The following is an 18,491-nucleotide window of genomic DNA, read 5'->3' as shown; positions in this document are numbered from 1 at the left end:
GCAGGAAAAAATTGCAGTCATCCCACGTGCACACTCTTGTGGCCGGTTGAAGTTTACAGCTTTGGCTGAGGCTCGCTAATGCTCTGCACATTGATAAGCGGAGGAAAGGGTTTGAAACCTCGCTCCACGTGCGCCTGAGAGAAGTAGCTTCCATTTCACCGAGATAGCAGGGAGGCGAGGAACCAAACCCTCACCAAGTCCGGGCCGCCAAATACTGCACCTTGTAGATGGAGGAGAAGGGCGGGGCCTGCAGTCTTCTTGGCCAAAGAGGACAGAAAATCCCTAATTCTTCGTCCCATTCTGGGTCCCACCTCTCATTGCTCTTTTTCCAGTCAGTATCTGCCCGTTGGCTCTTACACATTCAAGGGCACCGGGCACAAATTTCATTTCATGTGTGTGTACCCTGTTCCCAATAAAATTCTTTGCCCGTGGAAAGTTCTCAATATTTAAGTGGGGGCGCCTGGGTGGCTCGGTCTTTAAGCGTCTGCCTTCGGCTCAGGTCATGGTCCCGGGGTCCTGGGATCGAGCCCCGCATCGGGCTCCCTGCTCCGCGGGAGGCCTGCTTCTCGCTCTCCCACTCCCCCTGCTTGTGTTCCCTCTCTCGCTGTCTCTCTCTGTCAAAAAATAAATAAAATCTTTAAAAAAAAAAATTGTTAAGGGAATGGGCATAAATGAAGTCAGTGCTATTTTATCTCACCCGAAGGTATTTATAGTAGTTTTCTTTTTTTTTTTTTAAAGATTTTATTTATTTACTTGAGAGAGAGAATGAGAGAGAGAGAGCACATGAGAGGGGGGAGGGTCAGAGGGAGAAGCAGACTCCCCGCCGAGCAGGGAGCCCGATGCGGGACTCGATCCAGGGACTCCAGGATCATGACCTGAGCCGAAGGCAGTCGCTTAACTGACTGAGCCACCCAGGCGCCCTATAGTAGTTTTCTATCGCTGGTGTAGTAAGTTACCACACATTTAGTGGCTGAAAACACAAATTTAGTATCTTCCAGTTCTGGAGGTCAGAGATCTGAAATGGGTCTTACTGTGCCAAAATGCAGGTGTTGGCGGGTTGTGTTCCCTCTGGGAGCTCGAGGGAAGAGCCACCAGGTTGAGAGGGTGCCTACGCTCCTTGGCTTGTGGCCGCTACTCCTGTCTTCACAGCTAACAGCATTGCATCATTCTATGCCTTCCTCTTGGGCTCACATCACCCTCTGTCTCCCTCCTCCATTTTTAAGGGTCCTTGGGATTACATTGGTTTACCCAATGGTAATAGGATTATTGGATAATCAAAACAATCTCCCTGTTTTGAGGTCAGCTGATTAATAATCTTAATGCCCCTTGCAGCCTTAGTTCCTCTTTTGCCATGTGACCTATTATATTCACAGGTTCCAGGGCTTAGGATGTGGATGTCGCTGGGGGATCATTATGCTGTCTACCACAGATTGCCTTCTTCTTTCCTTGTTTCATTTTCTTTTTTGCAAGAAAGAATATTTACATGGATTTCACATGGCCATTTTTTATATTAGACCCTGATTAAAAAATAATTGAGAACATTGTGAGAAATTATGGCTAACTGAGGACATTTTGATGAGGCACTAGGCTTATGCGTTCCAAATGTTTTAATTTGCTGATCGGAACATGAGCAAATGGATGGTTAGTAGTCCCTTCGGTTGTCCTCAGATTATCACTCACTTCAAGCAGGCTTTTGATAGCAAGCCAAGATTGGGGCAGTGCCTCAAGTGCAGAGGGCCCATCTTGTTTGAAAAGAGGTCTGTGAGATTTTTACGTTTGTTTTTCCCCTCAGAAACCTTGTACATTTATTGAGGTATAAGTGATGTAGTATGAACTGTAAATATTTAAATGTGCATGTTTACATTTGATGAGTTTTACCGTAAGTCAGGGGAACCATCACCTCAATCAAATAACTCAGAATTTTCATGGTACCCTTGGTAATCCATGCCTCACCCCGTCCCAAATCCCCACGAAACCTCTCATCTGCTTTCTGAGAAGCTTCTACTCTGGACCATGTGTAATTCGTATCTGGAATGCCCAAAGGAGGTTTTCTTTTCTTTCTGTTTCCAGCTTCATTGATGTATATTTGACAAATAAAACTGTATCTATTTAAAGTATACAATGCGATGACTTGATACACAAGTACATTGTGAAATGATGGCCACAACCAAGTTAATTCACACACCCATCACCTCATACAGTTACCTTTTCCTTTGTGGTGAGAACACTTACAATCTACTCTTTTAGCAAACTTCAGGTATACAATCCAGTATTGTTAACTATAATTACCACACTGTACATTACAGCCTTGGAACATAATCATCTTATAATTGAAAGTTTGTGCCCTTTGACCAGCACCTCCTCACTTCTGCCATCCCCCAGTCCCCGGCAACCAAGCAACCATTCTATCCTGTGTTTCTGTACATTCAATCTTTTTTTTTTTTTTTTTAAAGAATCTACCTATGAGTGTGATCATACAATATTTGTCTTTCTCTGTCTGGCTTATTTCATTTAATATGATGTCTTCCGGGGGCACCTGGGTGGCTCAGTTGGTTAAGCGACTGCCTTCGGCTCAGGTCATGATCCCAGAGTCCCGGGATCAAGCCCCGCATCAGGCTCCCTGCTCAGCGGGGAGTCTGCTTCTCCCTCTGACCCTACCTTCTCTTGTACTCTCTCTTTCTAAAATAAATAAAATAAAATCTTAAAAAAAAAAAGATGTCTTCCAGGTTGGTCTCTGTTGTCACAAATAGCAGGATGTCCTTTTGTTATAGCTGAATAATATTCCATCTTCTTTATCCATTGATCCATCAACAGACCATCCATCCATCAACAGACACCTCGGTTGTTTCCATAGCTTGACCACAGTGAACATGGACGTGAAGACACCTCTTCAAGATACTGATTTCATTTCCCATAGAAGGCTTTCTGGTAAATTATTCTCCTTCACAAGTGTCACTGCTCTTACCTGCCTAGGGGTCTCTCGCTAATACAGGTACCTAGAGAGCAGGCCCAGAGCAAAGGGCCTAACTGTGATCCAAGGGTTGGTACATCCAGTTAAAGGACTAGAAATCCACTCTAAATTCGAATGTCAAAGACAAGCACTAAACTCTTCTCATGGATCTTCAGTAGAGAAACCTAAGGTTATCTCTTGATTTTCAGGCAAATTACACATTGTTCCCATAGTAGTCTTACCTTTCATTGAATTATATCAGGTAATAACCTTGTCCCTTAAGAAAATGAAACATTTCAAGAGCTGCCTCTAGAAGCTGTTTCTCTTAGTGTTATTTATTCATTTATTATTTTTTTATCTCTTAGTTTTATTCATGCATTCAACTGATTTCATAACTGGAGTTGGGGTAGAACTAAGAATTTGGACAATCTGTGCCTTAATTTTGGGGGTTTAATGGTGTGGATTAGGCATAGATTGGGATAAAATCAGCTTTTGAGGAAGTTGCTAGCACAGAATATTGAAAGGTTTTTTTTTTTTTTTTTAAGATCTATTTATTTATTTGAGAGAGAGAGAGAGAGACTGTGAATGGGGGGAGGAGCAGAGGGAGATACTCTTCAAGCAGACTCCCTGCTGAGCATGGAGCCCAGCTTGAGGTCGATCTCACCACCCATGGGACCATGACCTGAGCCAAAACCAAGTGTCGGCTGCTTAACTGACTGAACCACCCAGGCATCTCAGATATTGAAGGTTTTTCAGGAATACCTTAATGTGTTACCTCGACTACCTCATTTGAGCAGAACCACTAGGAAGTCAGTCCAGACATGAAGATGACTCAAAAACTCCATCGTTGTCCCATGGACACTGTTCTGTCTGTCCCTTGGTGTAGAAGGCAGCCCCCCCACACCCCTCCATTTTTACTGCAAAGACACTGTGATGGTCAATTCTGTGTCAACCTGACCAATAAGTGTTGGTGAGGATGTGGAGAAATTAGAAACCTCGTGTCCCATTGGTGGGCATGCAAAAAAGCACAGCTGCTGTGGATAAGTTTGTGGTCCCTCAAAAGATTAAACAAGGAACTACCAAATGACCCTGCAATTCCACTCCTCCGGGTATACCCCCCAGTAAGGAGAACATGAGTCCACACACAAACTTGGCCATGAATGTTCACAGCAACATTATTCATAATAGTCAACAGTGGAAACAACGCAGATGGCGATCACCTGATGAATGGCTGCATGGAATGGGATCAATCTGTAAGATGGAGTGTCGTTCAGTCACAGAAAGAAATGAAGTACTAGTACATGCTACAACACAGATGAGTCTTGAAAACATTATGTTAAGTGAAAGAGGTCGGTCACAAAACGTCACATATTGTATGACTGCACTTAGAGGGGACATCCCGAGTAGGCACAGCTGTAGAGACAGAAAGTGGATTAGTGGTTGCCTAGGGCTGGGGATGTTGGGGAGGCAGGAGAGAGTATCTGTTAATGGGTACAGGGATCCTTGAGGGTCATGAAGACATTCTAAAAGTGATTTCGGTGATGGTTGTGCAAGATTGTGTATAAACTAGAAACCACTGAATGGCAAAAACACAACAAAACCCAAAACCAATAAAAAAAAAAATCCCCCCTCCCAAAACTGACTAGAGTGGACCACATATAAACCAGTGTTGGGGAAGGTCATGGAAAAGGCGGGACTGTTAGTTGCCCTGAGAGCTGGACTTGGGCACTTGGAGGCTCTTCACTCCTGCCCCTGTCTTTCCCATTCCCAGAGGCTGTTCCAAGGACAGATCCTGGAGATGGTGATGCCGTATTGAGAACACCTGCATGGTATATGTGACCGACCCTAGTTAAGGCCTCTCCTCTGTCTAAACTTTTAAGATGTGGTAGATGGTGTGGCGATCCACTCATCATGCTGGTGCCCAAGACAAGCCTCCTCTGTAAGTTCCCTTGCTTATTAATGTTGCCACCTCCCAACCTGGAGTGGCTTGCCTCTTGGTTTGGTCTCTTTCTGGCCTCCATGCTTTTGGGGGCCAGTTTCAGATTATAGAAAAGCTCTCAGGAGGTTGACTGACGCATAAGCTGTGCTGAGAATGGGTTATGATCTAAGCGTGATGGTGAATCCACTTCTATGTACCTGAAGTCCAAGATACAATTAATTACACAACTCTGTTCTTTCATTTAAATCCCTTCCTGGGGCACCTGGGTGGCTCAGTCATTAAGCATTTGCCTTTGGCTCAGGTCATGATCCCAGGGTCCTGGGATCGAGCCCCGCATCGGGCTCCCTGCTCCGCGGGAGGCCTGCTTCTCCCTCTCCCACTCCCCCTCTTTGTGTTCCCTCTCACTCTCTCTGTCAAATAAATAAAGAAAATCTTTAAACAAACAAACAAACAAACAAACAAATAAATAAATACCTTCCTTAGCCTCATCTTAAGCAATAATATCCATAAAATCATGGTCACGATGTGCTACTTACATACTTGTCTAATGCATACCAATAGAAAAGCCTAATTATTTTAGAGTTCATCAGCCTGTGTCCTGCTTTGTGGTTCCTGCAACTGCCCCCTTTCTCTCACTGCCTACACACAGCTATCTGATACACAAGCTGAGACAGAGCCCCAGTGTCTGCCCACAGGTCTGGTTTGTGAGTGAGAGTCCATTTGCTTTTCCTAAGGGGTGTTAGAAGCAACGACGTGAAGAGAAATCCCAAGCATTCAGGCTGGAATTTTCTTCCTGGTGTAGGACCTCCTCAGACTTCATCCCAAAGCACCAACAAAACTTTTCCTGCCCCAGGTGGTTGCAAGCTTACATTTTCTATGGATTCAAATTCAAGGACAGATCAAGGGTGAAATACAGTAAAATCAACAACACGCTTCCATCTTTACCTTAGTCTTCCAAGTGTCTTACATTTTCCTTTCTGATAGAAATAATCAATATCCTCATGGAGTAGCATGTGACTTCATAAGAGTAGAAATTCTAAAAATGCCAGTGCTGTCACTAACTTGGAAATTAAAAATTTCCTCATGCATGTGTCTTAAAAGAAATAATGCTCAGTTTGTGGCCATTGTATGATAATTTTGTTGGTTAATATTGAACATGATTTTTAAAGACTTGAAGGAAATCAGTGATGATAGTAAGCAAATCATGAAATATTTTTCTTGCAGCTATAGGTGTTTCTTCTTTTATTCAATATCCATTTTCCCAAGAAGTTGCTTGTAGATTAAATATTATTTTAAATGCTCTCCGGATGTTCACTAATGGAAATGCCTAATGAATCCTTCTGAGGCTAGAAGAATACCCACATGCCAATATATTTATTCACCAACTTCATTGTTTTATAGGTTTAGATTTAAATTTTATCACACCCTCTAAAGCACAGTACACTTGTAACTTATACTATTTTTAAAATATGTTGAGTGTCCAGAAATGGATCATTGACTTTAAAACATGCATGCTCTATGTTCAAAAGTCAACTCCACATTATATTCTTTGAGAAGGTCACTAATGAATAAGACTAAGTCTGGGGGGAAAAAAAAAAAAAACTAAGTCTGGGACTCCATGAACTGGTTTGAGAAAGATCCAGCATTTTCTCTGCTCAGTGATGACCTCAGTCTTTATTTGCAGAAGCAAATGTTTCTGATGAATCCAGTTGAAGAGATGAAATGTGGATGCTGTGAACATAAGAGGCAAGGAGTTTGGATGGGGCCACTTGAGCCATTCTCTTCTTGTGGGACAAGTGTGCTTTCCAGGAAAATGAATGCAAGCTATTATAGGACGATGTATAGTTTAAGGGAGAATCAGTAGACAGGCTCTTCTTCTTTACATAGGAGGTAGATGGTACTTTTTTCTATGACTGTTTTCTATGATCACTTTTGGTAGATTTCTTATGCTTCTACCCTGTACCTTCTAGTTGGACAGACACACCTAGGAAACCGATTAGCAAGAGGTCACAGTGGGCTGCAGCTCTTCAGCCTGGGGTGGTGGTGTTCTTGGGTCTCTTTGTTCTATCCTGCCCTTGGGGCTTCCTCCACTCTGTTTTCTGCCCAACTCTTGCTCATGTTGACTTGGCCTTGTGTCTGTGGTTTCCAGTTTTCCTCTTCGTCTTGATGGCAAGTTGGACTCCCAGTGCTCTCTCTGGGACACCAGTGGCTCTTCCAGCCCCAGATGATTTCTGTAACCTTGTTCACCAGGCAGGTTCCCCAGCGGGGCCTACGTAGGTTCCTCTGCAAGAGAAGATCAGTTGATTTCAATATATTGTGAAGGCCAAAGGCCAGCATTAAGAAACTCCTAGGACAGTGTAAACCAGTGATTATGAAAACCAAAGAGCTGTCCTCTTCCTGGATGCAAAGCAGCAGAGAATGTGTGGCAGAAGCCAAGAGCACATGGTGCTTAGGTATTTAGGTTGTGAGGTCAGTCAGGCCTGAGCTGGACTCCACTCCTCCCCTCTGTGTTTATGTAGCCTGGGCATTAGCCCTAGAGTAGATGTGAAGGCAGGACCACATCACAAGGTTATTGTGAGGATTAAGTAGGATAATGCACACAACGCACATGCTTGGCATGTAAGCAGGGGACTTCTTTCTCACGTAGTGAGAATGGTGTCATCTCAACCCATTCTAGTTCAGAGAAAAGATGGCCTGATAGCAGCCCTTTTGAGAAGCAGCATAAATTAGTGGTTAGGAGTATAAACCATGGAGCCTCATCACCTGGATTCAAATCTCAATGTTCACTGCTTTTTTTTCTCCTCTTAATGAGGTTACTTACCTTCTTGACATCTCGGTGTTATCTTCTCTAAAATGGGAAGAAAGAAGAAGAGAAGAAGAATATCTAGTTCTTGCGTTGTTGTGAGATATAAATGATTTAGAGGATTTAAAGTCAAGTGATGTATGCCTCCCAATGTGATGCATTGAGAAAGGCAGCATTTCTTCCATGAGACTCTCGGCAAAAAAATACGTAAGTTAAATCTCATCAAGAGGAAATAGCAGACAACCCTGAATTAAGGGATATTCCAAAAAATAACTTCCCTGTATTCTTCAAGAAGGTGAGTGTCAGGGCACCTGGGTGGCTCAGTTGGGTAAGAGTCTGACTTCGGCCCAGGTCATGATCTCTGGGTCCTGGGATCGAGTCTCACATAGGGCTCCCTGCTCAGTGGGGAGTCTGCTTCTCCCTCTGCCCCTCCCCCACTCATGTGTGCTCTCTCTCTCTTCCCTCACTCTCAAATAAATAAGTAAAATCTTAAAAAAAAAAAAAAAAAGGCGAGGGTCATGAAAGACAGACAAAGATCCAGGAACATTCCAGATTAAAAGAGAACAGAGAGACGTGACAAGTAATGCAATGTGGGATCCCAGGTTGTTTTTACCAGTCGTAGTGCTAAATCTGATTCAGGTCTGGAGATTAGGTAACAGTGTTATAACTTTGTTAAATTTTTAATTTTGGAAATTGTACTTTGGTTACGTGAGAGAATGTCCTTGTTTTTAGGAAATGCTCACTGAAGTATTTAGGAGTAAAGAAGAATTTTTAAAGTATGTGAAGTCCTTAGAACAATGCCTGGCACTTAGCAGGACATGAGTGATCCCTGTTATTTGCTAACTGAATTTCTTCCAGTGCCGAATTCCATTTTGTATCAAACAGTGCTATCATGGCCTTCATTAACAATGTTGCAGGAAACTGGCTAATCTCACTGCTTTTTCTTTTCCTGTTTCTCAGCCTTTGGTTTTGGATTTTATGCAGTCCCAGAAAATTCAGAAAAGCTACAAGGAGTTTCCTTTGCAGACTTAACATCTCTCCATTCTTGTTGCCCTCTGTATGGAAATTGACTTAGGAATGGACTCATGACCCAAACCAAGCTAATCAACCCCATCCCAGAACTTTGGCTTAACTATTAGAAAAGAGGCATTCTCGTTGGCCTCACTAAGGTCGTGAAACTCAAGCCTCAAACTGCTGGGGGGAGCTTTTGCTACCACATCGGACATGGGGGTAGTGCACAATCTAGGATTAGAGAGAACAGAACCATGAGTTGGAAACACAAAGAAATGATGCCCTCATTTGAGCATCTGGGCCCAGCCATGCTTTCCAGAATCTGTGCTTTTTGTTATGTGGACCAATGTGTGCTCTTGAGTCAGTTTGGGTTAAGATCCATCCCTTGCAAGGACGAGGACCCTGAATGACATGGGGCCTGTGTGCCTTGTATTTCTATTGATTCCGTGGCTCCATGTGATTGATTCTGGATGGCGGGCCCCAGTGCCCTGGGTAACTAGCACTTGGAATGCTTGCATGGGTGACACTTCTTGCCATTGGGTGGGTCGGAGGTCTTGCTCTGTTCCTACTGGCCTTGTGGAGAATCCTCTGGTTCACTGCTCTTGTCTGATAAGGAAAATCTGTGTTCTAAGATGGCCAACCGAGCCGGCGGGAGAGTCCCAGTCCTTGCCCCGGGGCTCTTTCAGGTTCTTCTCCCCACGCTTCTTCCCACTCACACCAGTCCAGTTCTTCTCCCTGCCCTGCTTCGCGCATGTGCCAAAAGTGCCAAGTATGCGGAAGTAGAAGTGTATAAATTGCCCCCTTTGTTTGTGCTTGGGGCTCAGACCTTTGGAGACTCCTCTGAGCCCACTGGCATTAAATAAACCTCCCATCCTCCAAGATCTCAGAGTTCTGCTTGGTTCTTCCATCGGGTCATCTAGTCCAGGTTCCATAACATTTGGTTCCCTGACTGGGAAACCCAACTGCACTGGCCCATTGTTGCCACCGGTTTGGGGGCAACGGCGGGGTGGTGACAGAACAAGGGATTGTAACAGAGAAGGCGCGCCCTGCCTAATTTTCAGCAATCTCCCGCCCCAGTTGCCTTGGGCTGGCCCCGCTCCGCTGTTCCCGCCGGACTTGAGGAGACTTGGCAGGTGAGGACCTGGTCCCGACGTTGGATTCCGGTAAGGCCTGGGGCCCCAGGACCCAGACAGGCCCACCCCCATTGGGGTGGAAGGGGATCACCTCCCAGAAACCTCTTAGAGGTCTCACAGGTAGGGATTCCCAGGGAGGGAATGTGATAACTTCTGGAGTGTGAATGTGTAAATGAATGCGCAGTCCAACTTGGCTTGCTCAAGCGGACTGATTCTGTGACTCCACGGGTGGGCACCCTTAAGTCCCCAGAAGCCTATGGAATCTGAGTGGGCCCGTCTGCAGTTCCGTAGTGAACGGCATACGGTCTATGGCAGCATTGGAATAGTTTCTGATTATAAGTCACAACGCTGAGACCACTAAGGCTAAGCCTCACCTAAGCTCCTTCAGGACATGGCCAGACAGGCATCTGATTGGTCTCCTCATCTCAGGAGGCACTGCCCCCACCTCCTCGGGACTGCACCACCGCACACGGGGACATCATGGGGTCAGGACAGAGTAAACCTACGGTTCTAGAGACCATGATCAAAAATTTCAAGAAGGTCTGGCCAAATTGCCTAAGCCCAGTCGTGTGTGAAATGCTTCAGAACACTTGATGGAGACAAAGCGGAGCAACTAAAATTGAGATCATGAGACAGGCCTGGGGGTCTGGAATTTGCGGAGGCCGGAGGACCTGGGAGTCAAGTCGGCCTTCTCTAATAAGGCAAGATCTCAATTTTGCAGAGGAGCCCTTGGTATTGTGCTAGGTGAGAGTTGGGAAGAAATGGTGTCCCTATGCGTTCATGAGGGACACAACAGCATGAGGGACCTTGACATTAAGTTCTTGCCCTAGGGTAGGTTTGTCTGCCTCCTTGATGAGTAGGATTGTGACTGCCAGCGCCCTGAGGCATGGTTCTTTAGCTTCACAGAGCACCTTTCCCTGTCATCTCTCGGTGGTGGGAGGTTGGGGCGAGCATCCCCCAGGGATGGGACAGGTTTCAGGTAGGGAGAGGCAGGGGACACTGGCTCTTCTGGAGAGGACTGGGGCAAGGAAGTTGGGGGGAGGAACCCTACTAAAATGAAAACAGAGAAGAGGTCAGATCAAAAGCCAAGCTACTATACTGTGCAAAGGCAGATTCCAGTTGTCTGTCTGGGGTAGGGCTGACATTGGCGATTTAAACAAGATACTCCAGATGATACAGATCCTGCTGGTCCACTGGCCGCACTCTGAACAGCAAGGCTTAGACATTGTTTCCAAACCTCCTTTATAAGAGTCACCTGGGAGGACCTTGTTAAAAAGGCAACTCTTTGGGGGATGGGGTAGCCAGGTGATGGGTATTAGGGAGGGCACGTGTTGTGATGAGCACTGGGTGTAATACTATCTGGCCTATGCCAACCCACTGAATCAAAACGGGTGGGATGGGGGGCTATCCCAGAAGCTGTGTGTTTAAAAAGCAACCCCCAGGGGTACCTAAGTGGCTCAGGAAAACAAACAAACAAACAAAACTGTCAGACTTGGGATACCAAGCCTCATGGAAGAAGGCACAAATCTGCCAACAACAGGTCCGATACCTTGGTTTTTCTCCTCACCCAAGGGAAAAGAGAACTAGGGCCGGAGAGGAAAAGGGTCATCATCTCCCTGCCACAGCCCCAGACAAAAAGAGGCCTACGAGAATTCCTGGGGGCTGCAGGATTCTGCCGCATCTGGATCCCTGGGTTCTCGGCAATAGCAAGACCCCTTTATGATCTCCTAGGAGGACCAGATCGAGAACCCCCTGCCTGTACTGAAAAGGAAAAAATAGCACTCGGGGTACTCACCCAGACTGTTGGAATCAGGCAATGGCCAGTTGCTTACCTGTCAAAGAAGCTGGACCCCGTGGCAGCAGGATGGCCACCATGCCTCAGGGCACTGGCAGTCACAATCCTACTCATCAAGGAGGCAGACAAACCTACCCTAGGGCAAGAACTTAATATCAAGGTCCCTCATGCTGTTGTGTCCCTCATGAACACATAGGGACACCATTTCTTCCCAACTCTCGGCTAGCACAATACCAAGGGCTCCTCTGCAAAAACCCGCGGGTCACCCTCGAAACAGTAAGGACATTAAACCCATCAACCTTTCTCCCCACAGAAGAGGGGGAACCAGACCATGACTGCTCCGAGGTGACTGATGAAGTCTACACAAGCCGTCCAGATCTGCGGGATCAAGCCATAAAGAATCCAGAGCTCACGCTGTTCAGTGATGACAGCAGTTATCTACAAGAGGGTGCCCGGAAAGAGGGTTATGCAGTAACCACAACCACTGAAGTCCTAGAAGTTAAGGCATTACCAGCTGGATGGTCAGCTCAATAGGCTGAATTATATGCCTTAGTCCAAGCCCTCACCCTTGGTGAAGGCAAGCGAGTCAACATCTATACTGACTCTCGGTACATCTTTGCTACATGGGGCCATATACAAGGAAAGAGGCCTCCTAGCCGCAGCAGGAAAAGCTATCAAGAACAAGGAGGAAATACTGAGTCTCCTCAAAGCCATCTGGCTTCCAAAGGAAGTAGCAATCCTGCACTGTAAGGGACACCAGAAAGGAGACGACCCCATAGCGTGGGGAAATCGTCCGGCAGATAAGGCAGCCAAGACCGCAGCCAGTGAGGACATGGACAAAGCCCCTTCCCTCACCATGGACCTAACATCCCCGGAAGAAGTCCCTCCGCCCAGTTACACTAAAAAGGAAAAAGAATGGGCCATGGCTGAGGGAGCCACCCTGACTGAAAAGGGTTGGTGGATGATGCCAGATGGTGGCATCTTTGTTCCAACAGCAACTGGAGGGCATCTAGTCAAGGAACACCACCGACTCACTCATCTGGGAAAACTGCATTAGAGGACCTTGTCAAGAAGCACCACTACCTCAGTCAGCTGCCAGCACTATGCCGAGCACCGAGTGAACGATGCATAACATGTGCTAAACATAATGCTTGGTCTGCACCACGGTCCCCGCCAGGTGTCCAGAGGATGGGAGCAACCCCTTTTGAAGATCTAGAGGTAGACTTCACAGATGTGCAGCCGAGCAGGGGGTTCAAATATCTCCTAGTAGTAGGATGCACATACTCTGAGTGGGTCGAAGCCTTCCCAACCAGGACGGAGCAAAGCCAGGAAGTAGCTAAAGTCCTCTTGCAGGAGATCGTGCCCTGGTGGACCTGCACTTGTGGCAGACATTGTACAGCTCTTGACCAAATCTCTCAACATCACCTGGAGACTCCACACTGCTTACCAGCCCCAAAGTTCAGGGAAAAGGGCTTTCGAGAGACTATGGAGTCAGGATGAACCCCAGCAAGTTGAGAACCCTATGTGAATTGGAATGGCCCACTTTTGATGTCTGGTGGCCTTCAGAAGGGACATTGGATGTCCCAACGATGGTGAGTCATAACAGGAGAACCAGTGACAAGTCTCATTTGTACATAACACCCCATCCTACTCTGAGAAACCACAGGCCATGGTAGACCTCATAGAATCCCTCTTCAAGACTCATTGGCCAACCTGGGAAGACTGCCAACAGTTACTCCTTACCCTGTTTAACACAGAGGAAAGGAGGAGAATAATGAAAGATGCATGGCAGTACCTGGAAGAACATGCACCAGCGGGAGTCATCAACCCTGCTACCTGGGCTAATATGGCCGCACCCGAAGAGCGCCCAGCATGGGACTTCACCACAACTGAGGGACAGACCCACATCTGGGGAATCCGGGTAGGAGCTAAGAAACCCATGAACACAGGACATACACTCCTGTTGACCCAGAGGCACAGGAAAGCCAACAGATGGTAAACACCTCCTTTGTGGCTCAGGCAGCCCCAGACATCAGGAAAAAACTTCAGAAACTAGAGGGTTTTGCTGGGATGAACATCACCTAACTAATAGAGATTGCCAATAAGGTCTACATGAACAGGGAGGTCGCAGCCAAACGGGAAGCCGACAAAAAGATGAAAAAGAAAATCAGCCTCTTCGCCGCCGCCCTGAAAGAAAAGGACAACACAAAGACGGGGAGACCCCAACCACCGAAAGGGGGGGAAGCCCAGAACCCCGTTGGCAAAGGATCAATGTGCCTATTGTAAAGAGAAAGGGCATTGGAAAAACGAAAGCCCAGCCGCTACGAGGAAGAACCCCGAGAGAAGGACCTCATAAGCCTTGCGGGAATGGACTCAGACTGAGGGGGACCAGGCTCTTTCCTCCTTGGCCCCCATGAGCCCACAGTCAGAATGAAGGTGGGGGGCCAACCAGTGAATTTTATGGTTGATACTGGGGCCAAGCACTCTGTTGTCACCTCCCCAGGGGCCCCTTTCAGCAAAAGGACTGTGACCATCCTTGGGGTCACCAGGACATGGGCGATACAACAGCCCTTTTGCCAGGCTTGCCAGTGTGAACTCGGGGACCACAAGATCTGACATGAATTCCTTTATCTGCCCTCTCCTGGGCCGAGACATAGTCTCTGAACGGTAGTAGAGTGAATGAATCGCAACCTCAAGGGAACCTTAGCAAAGTTTTGTCAGGAGACTAACTTTCATGGGCTGGATCTGCTACCCCTAGCTCTCCTGCGTGCTCGCTGCATGCCCGGGACAGTGCTTGGGAAGCCTTCCAGGAAACTTGCATCAGGTTGGAGATAAAGGGATAAAGGAGCAGCTTTAGACCCTGGGGGCCACCCTACAAAAGTACACCTTTGAGAGGGCCCCAATCTCCTTAGGGTCTCAGGTACACTTCTTCCAGACAGGGGACTCAGTTTGGGTCAAAGATTGGAAGAGAGAAGGAAGCTCATCATTTGGACGGGGAGCCGCACCAGTGGAGTTTCCAGCCAGACTTCACGAACCCCCTCCGGCTTCACCTTCGATGAGACCCCACCGACTGATGGACACCTGCTCACCGTGGTCACTGGCTCTCATCAGCATGATTTCCCTCATCTTGGGAGTTGGACTCTACACTGTTTCCCCTCCTGACTGGACTTTCCCCCAGAGGCTTCTACCTAAGGTCATAGATCCCACTTTTACTGACCCTCTGCTCTCTACTCCTGAGTGCATTTCACCACGGTTTTCCTGGCCCCAATCAGTCCTGGTCTTCTGCTACCTGGTGTGCTGTTAAGTTTATGATTAAGTATGTGTTTGCCCCAAGCCTTGCAGTCAACCTTCAGAGTCAAACAGAATGATGCCCTCTAAACTAGGTGTTTAAAGGGGCATCAAAGTGGGGAATGATAAGGAAAATCTGTGTCCTAAGATGGCTGACCAAGCTAGCAAGAGAGTCCCAGTCCTTGCCCCGGGGCTCTTCCGGGTTCTTCTCCCTGCTCTGCTTTCCACGCACCAATCCGGGTTCTTCTCCCTGCCCCACTTCATGCACGTGCCAAAAGTGCCAAGTATGTGGAAGTAGAAATATATAAATTGCCCCCTTTGTTTGTGTGGGGCTCAGACCTTTGGAGACCACTCTCCTCTGAGCCTCCTATCCTCCAAGATCTCCAAGTGCCGCTTGGTTCTTCCATGGGGCGATCCAGTCAAGGTTCCATAACCGTCCTACTTCCCTCTCTGGATGTCAACTTTCTCTAATTGCCAACAGCAAAATAGTTGCTGTGTGTAAACATCTTTTCATTTGTTCAGTCCAGGACCATGGCTCATCTGCTCCCTTTTCCCTACAAAAACTCCACTTTGGGGATTAGAAGGGTGTATTCCTGGCTTGAAATTTATTTTGCTTCCAGGCATTTTGTTTATTTTATTTTATTTTTTGTTTTTAAAGATTTTTATCATATTTATTTGTCAGAGAGAGTGTGTGTGAGAGAGAGAGACTGAGCAAGCAGGGGGAGTGGGAGAGGGAGAAGCAGGTTTCCCATGGAGCAGGAAGCCCATCTAGGGGCTCGATCCCAGGACCCTGGATCATGACCTGAGCCAAAGGCAGACGCTTAACGACTGAGCCACCCAGGTGCCCCAGCCTCAGGGCATTTTAAATAACATCACAGATCAGCAGTAGATACTCCATGTTTTATTTAAATTTAACAGAAAACCCAGAGGCCTGAGAGCCTCCAAAAGGATGAGATTTGCAGGGAGCTCTTCATGAACTGGGAGGAAGGGGAAAAGAAAGAAAGTCTCAGCACAAAGGCCTGAGGTTCAGAATTTAAATTACATCTATGAACAGGGACGGTCCAGAGCAAAGACGTCAAACATATTAAGTGTCTTTGGAGCCCAACCTGTTCCCAGTTCAGTGGTGCATCTCTCCGCTCCCACTGTTCCCTCCAGGTGCCTTCTTGCCCATCAAGCCTCTGACATCGACTGGTCCTCTGATCATTTCCAAGTGGGTCTCCCCCACCCCCCACCACCACCTTGACTGCTGGAAATGACATTCCTCATCCTCGGGCCAAATTGCCCACCTCCTGGGTTCCCAGTGTCTTAGTGGCCATTATTCCTGGTCGCCAGGCTAGAACAGATCGGCATTTCAGAGGTAAGTTTCAGATCATGTCACCCCCCCTTCCACGTGAAGTGCCCACGCTCCATGTGAAGTGCCCATGCCCCAACGCAGCCTCAGCTTCCACCACTTAGTTCTCTGCCCCTGCAGTCCTGGGCTCTAGCTGGACGGAACTCCCTTTCTTCCTCACACCACTCTCTGAACGTGGCTTCACATTTTTTACTTCTGTGACTTTTGTCATACTATTCCCTTTCTCTGGGATAATTTTTTCCCCATCTTTTCTTGGCAGTGCTCTCCATAATTCAAGGGCACCTGGACCCTATTCTGCCACTGAGTAAGGATATTCTTTTTTTTTTAAGATTTTATTTATTTGAGGGAGAGGGGGAGGGAGGGAGCACAAGCAGAGGGAGCAGGGAGCCTGATGTGGGGCTCCATCCCAAGACCCTGAGATCATGACCTGAGCCAAAGGTAGACCCTTAACTGACTGAACCACCCAGGCATCCCTCAGAAAGGATATTCTTGAGACCCCATGAACTAACCCATCTCCTAGTCTATGGCTTCTCATTGCATTTATCACACTCTAGCTTGTGGGATGGCCATTCATCTCCTGTTTCAAGTTCCCCACTAGAATTTTCTCTAAGGGACCAGGTCTGTCTTGCTTCTCTTTGCAGAGCAGTGCAGTGAAGTGGTTATGATCGTGGGCTCTGGAGCCAGGTTGCCTGGGCTTGAGGTGTGGTTCTATCATTCACTAACTGTGTGACCTTGGGCATTTTACTTAACATTTCTAGTTTCAATTTTCTGAGTAAATGGGAATAATAACAGCACCTGCCCCATTGGATCATGAGGATTAAATAAAATAATATGTGTAGAGAAACCAGAACAGTGTGTGGCACAGCATAACTACTTCCAGGATTGGCTATCATCACCATCATCGTCTTACTCTCATTCATTCAACAAAATACTCACACTGTGCTATTACATGCAGACACTGTTCTAGGCAGTGGGATTACAGTGATGGGCCAGGTCAGGTCTCTTCTCTTGTGAGGTACATGTTGGGGGAGGTGAGAAAGGATGCAAACAAACAAGTGGACAAATAGATGGCTTAACTTCAGATGGTGATAAAGGCAGAGAAGTGATAATGAAAAAGATGACATGATAGAGACTTGGAGGCTTTGGGATGTATTTTTGATCACTGTTACATGATACAACTGTAGATGTCTTGCATATTCGCAATGCTCAAAAATGTTTGGGAAAGATGAATAGATGAATAAACACCGAATTATAGTATTTCCCAGTGGCTGTGTTTATTCTCATCAATACTGGAATCTTGAGAAGCTCTTATGATTCAGTGGATTGTAGGTATGACAGAAGGTGGGTGGGAAAAAGATATTCTGAGACAAGGGCCTGTTCTCTGTCTCCCTCCTCCCATTTCATACATTGTGGCTCCCTTGATCTCAGGTCTAGTCTGATTTCTGATGAGGTGGTCCTCAAGTTTAGACCCTTGGTTCTGGCTGAGTCACAGCTCCAGCCAACTGGCTTAGATCTCACAGCTGGGGAGCTAGGGGCGGTAAGGTGCTGCTCTGTGAGCTGTGGAAGGGTCATGGCCAGAGAGGAGCCCTTCTTATTTATTTACTTAGTCCCACAGAGCATGGTAAGAATGTGTTCCTGGAAATCAGGGCAAACATTATGTAGAATGGATAGAACCAGCCTCCTGTCCCAATTGTGTAGCATACTTTCAACTGTCGGCAGCTGAATGCAGATGGGTTTCTCAGTTTCTAAGCGGAGAGCTGAGGGAAAGAGACACAGGGCAGGGCATTTTGATATTGGATGAATGTATCAAGAGCATGAAATGCTCTGGGAGCATTGGCGGCATGTCAGATAGGGACACCAGATAGAGCACCCAGGGGTGAAGGAGGCCAAGGCCAGGAAAGAACGGGTGTGCAAGGAAGGGGGAGATAAAGGAGCAGCTGAGGCAAGCTTAGTTTGTGTCATATCTGGCTTAAGGTTGCCCATGCTGTGAATGCAAGCCCTGAGGCCCCTGTGCTCAGAAGCTCTGTGTGAGCCTCATACTGAGACTGAAAACAATTTTATATCCTTTACACTTCTGAAGTAGTTCTTCACACAGTGGGAAAACCATATATATTTGTGAATCCCGGTGCCACATTATCTGTTCCAAACTGTCTTCCAGTCCATTCTGGGTACAGCAAGGCTAATATTCAGCTGGTATTCCTAGTTTGGCCATATAGGATGT

This window comes from Mirounga leonina, unplaced genomic scaffold (genome assembly GCF_011800145.1).
Source record: "Mirounga leonina isolate KUSES-001 unplaced genomic scaffold, KU_Mleo_1.0 Mir_151, whole genome shotgun sequence".
NCBI lineage: Eukaryota > Metazoa > Chordata > Mammalia > Carnivora > Phocidae > Mirounga > Mirounga leonina.
The sequence above is the reverse complement of the archived record's forward strand: the minus strand, read 5'-3'. Positions refer to the sequence as shown.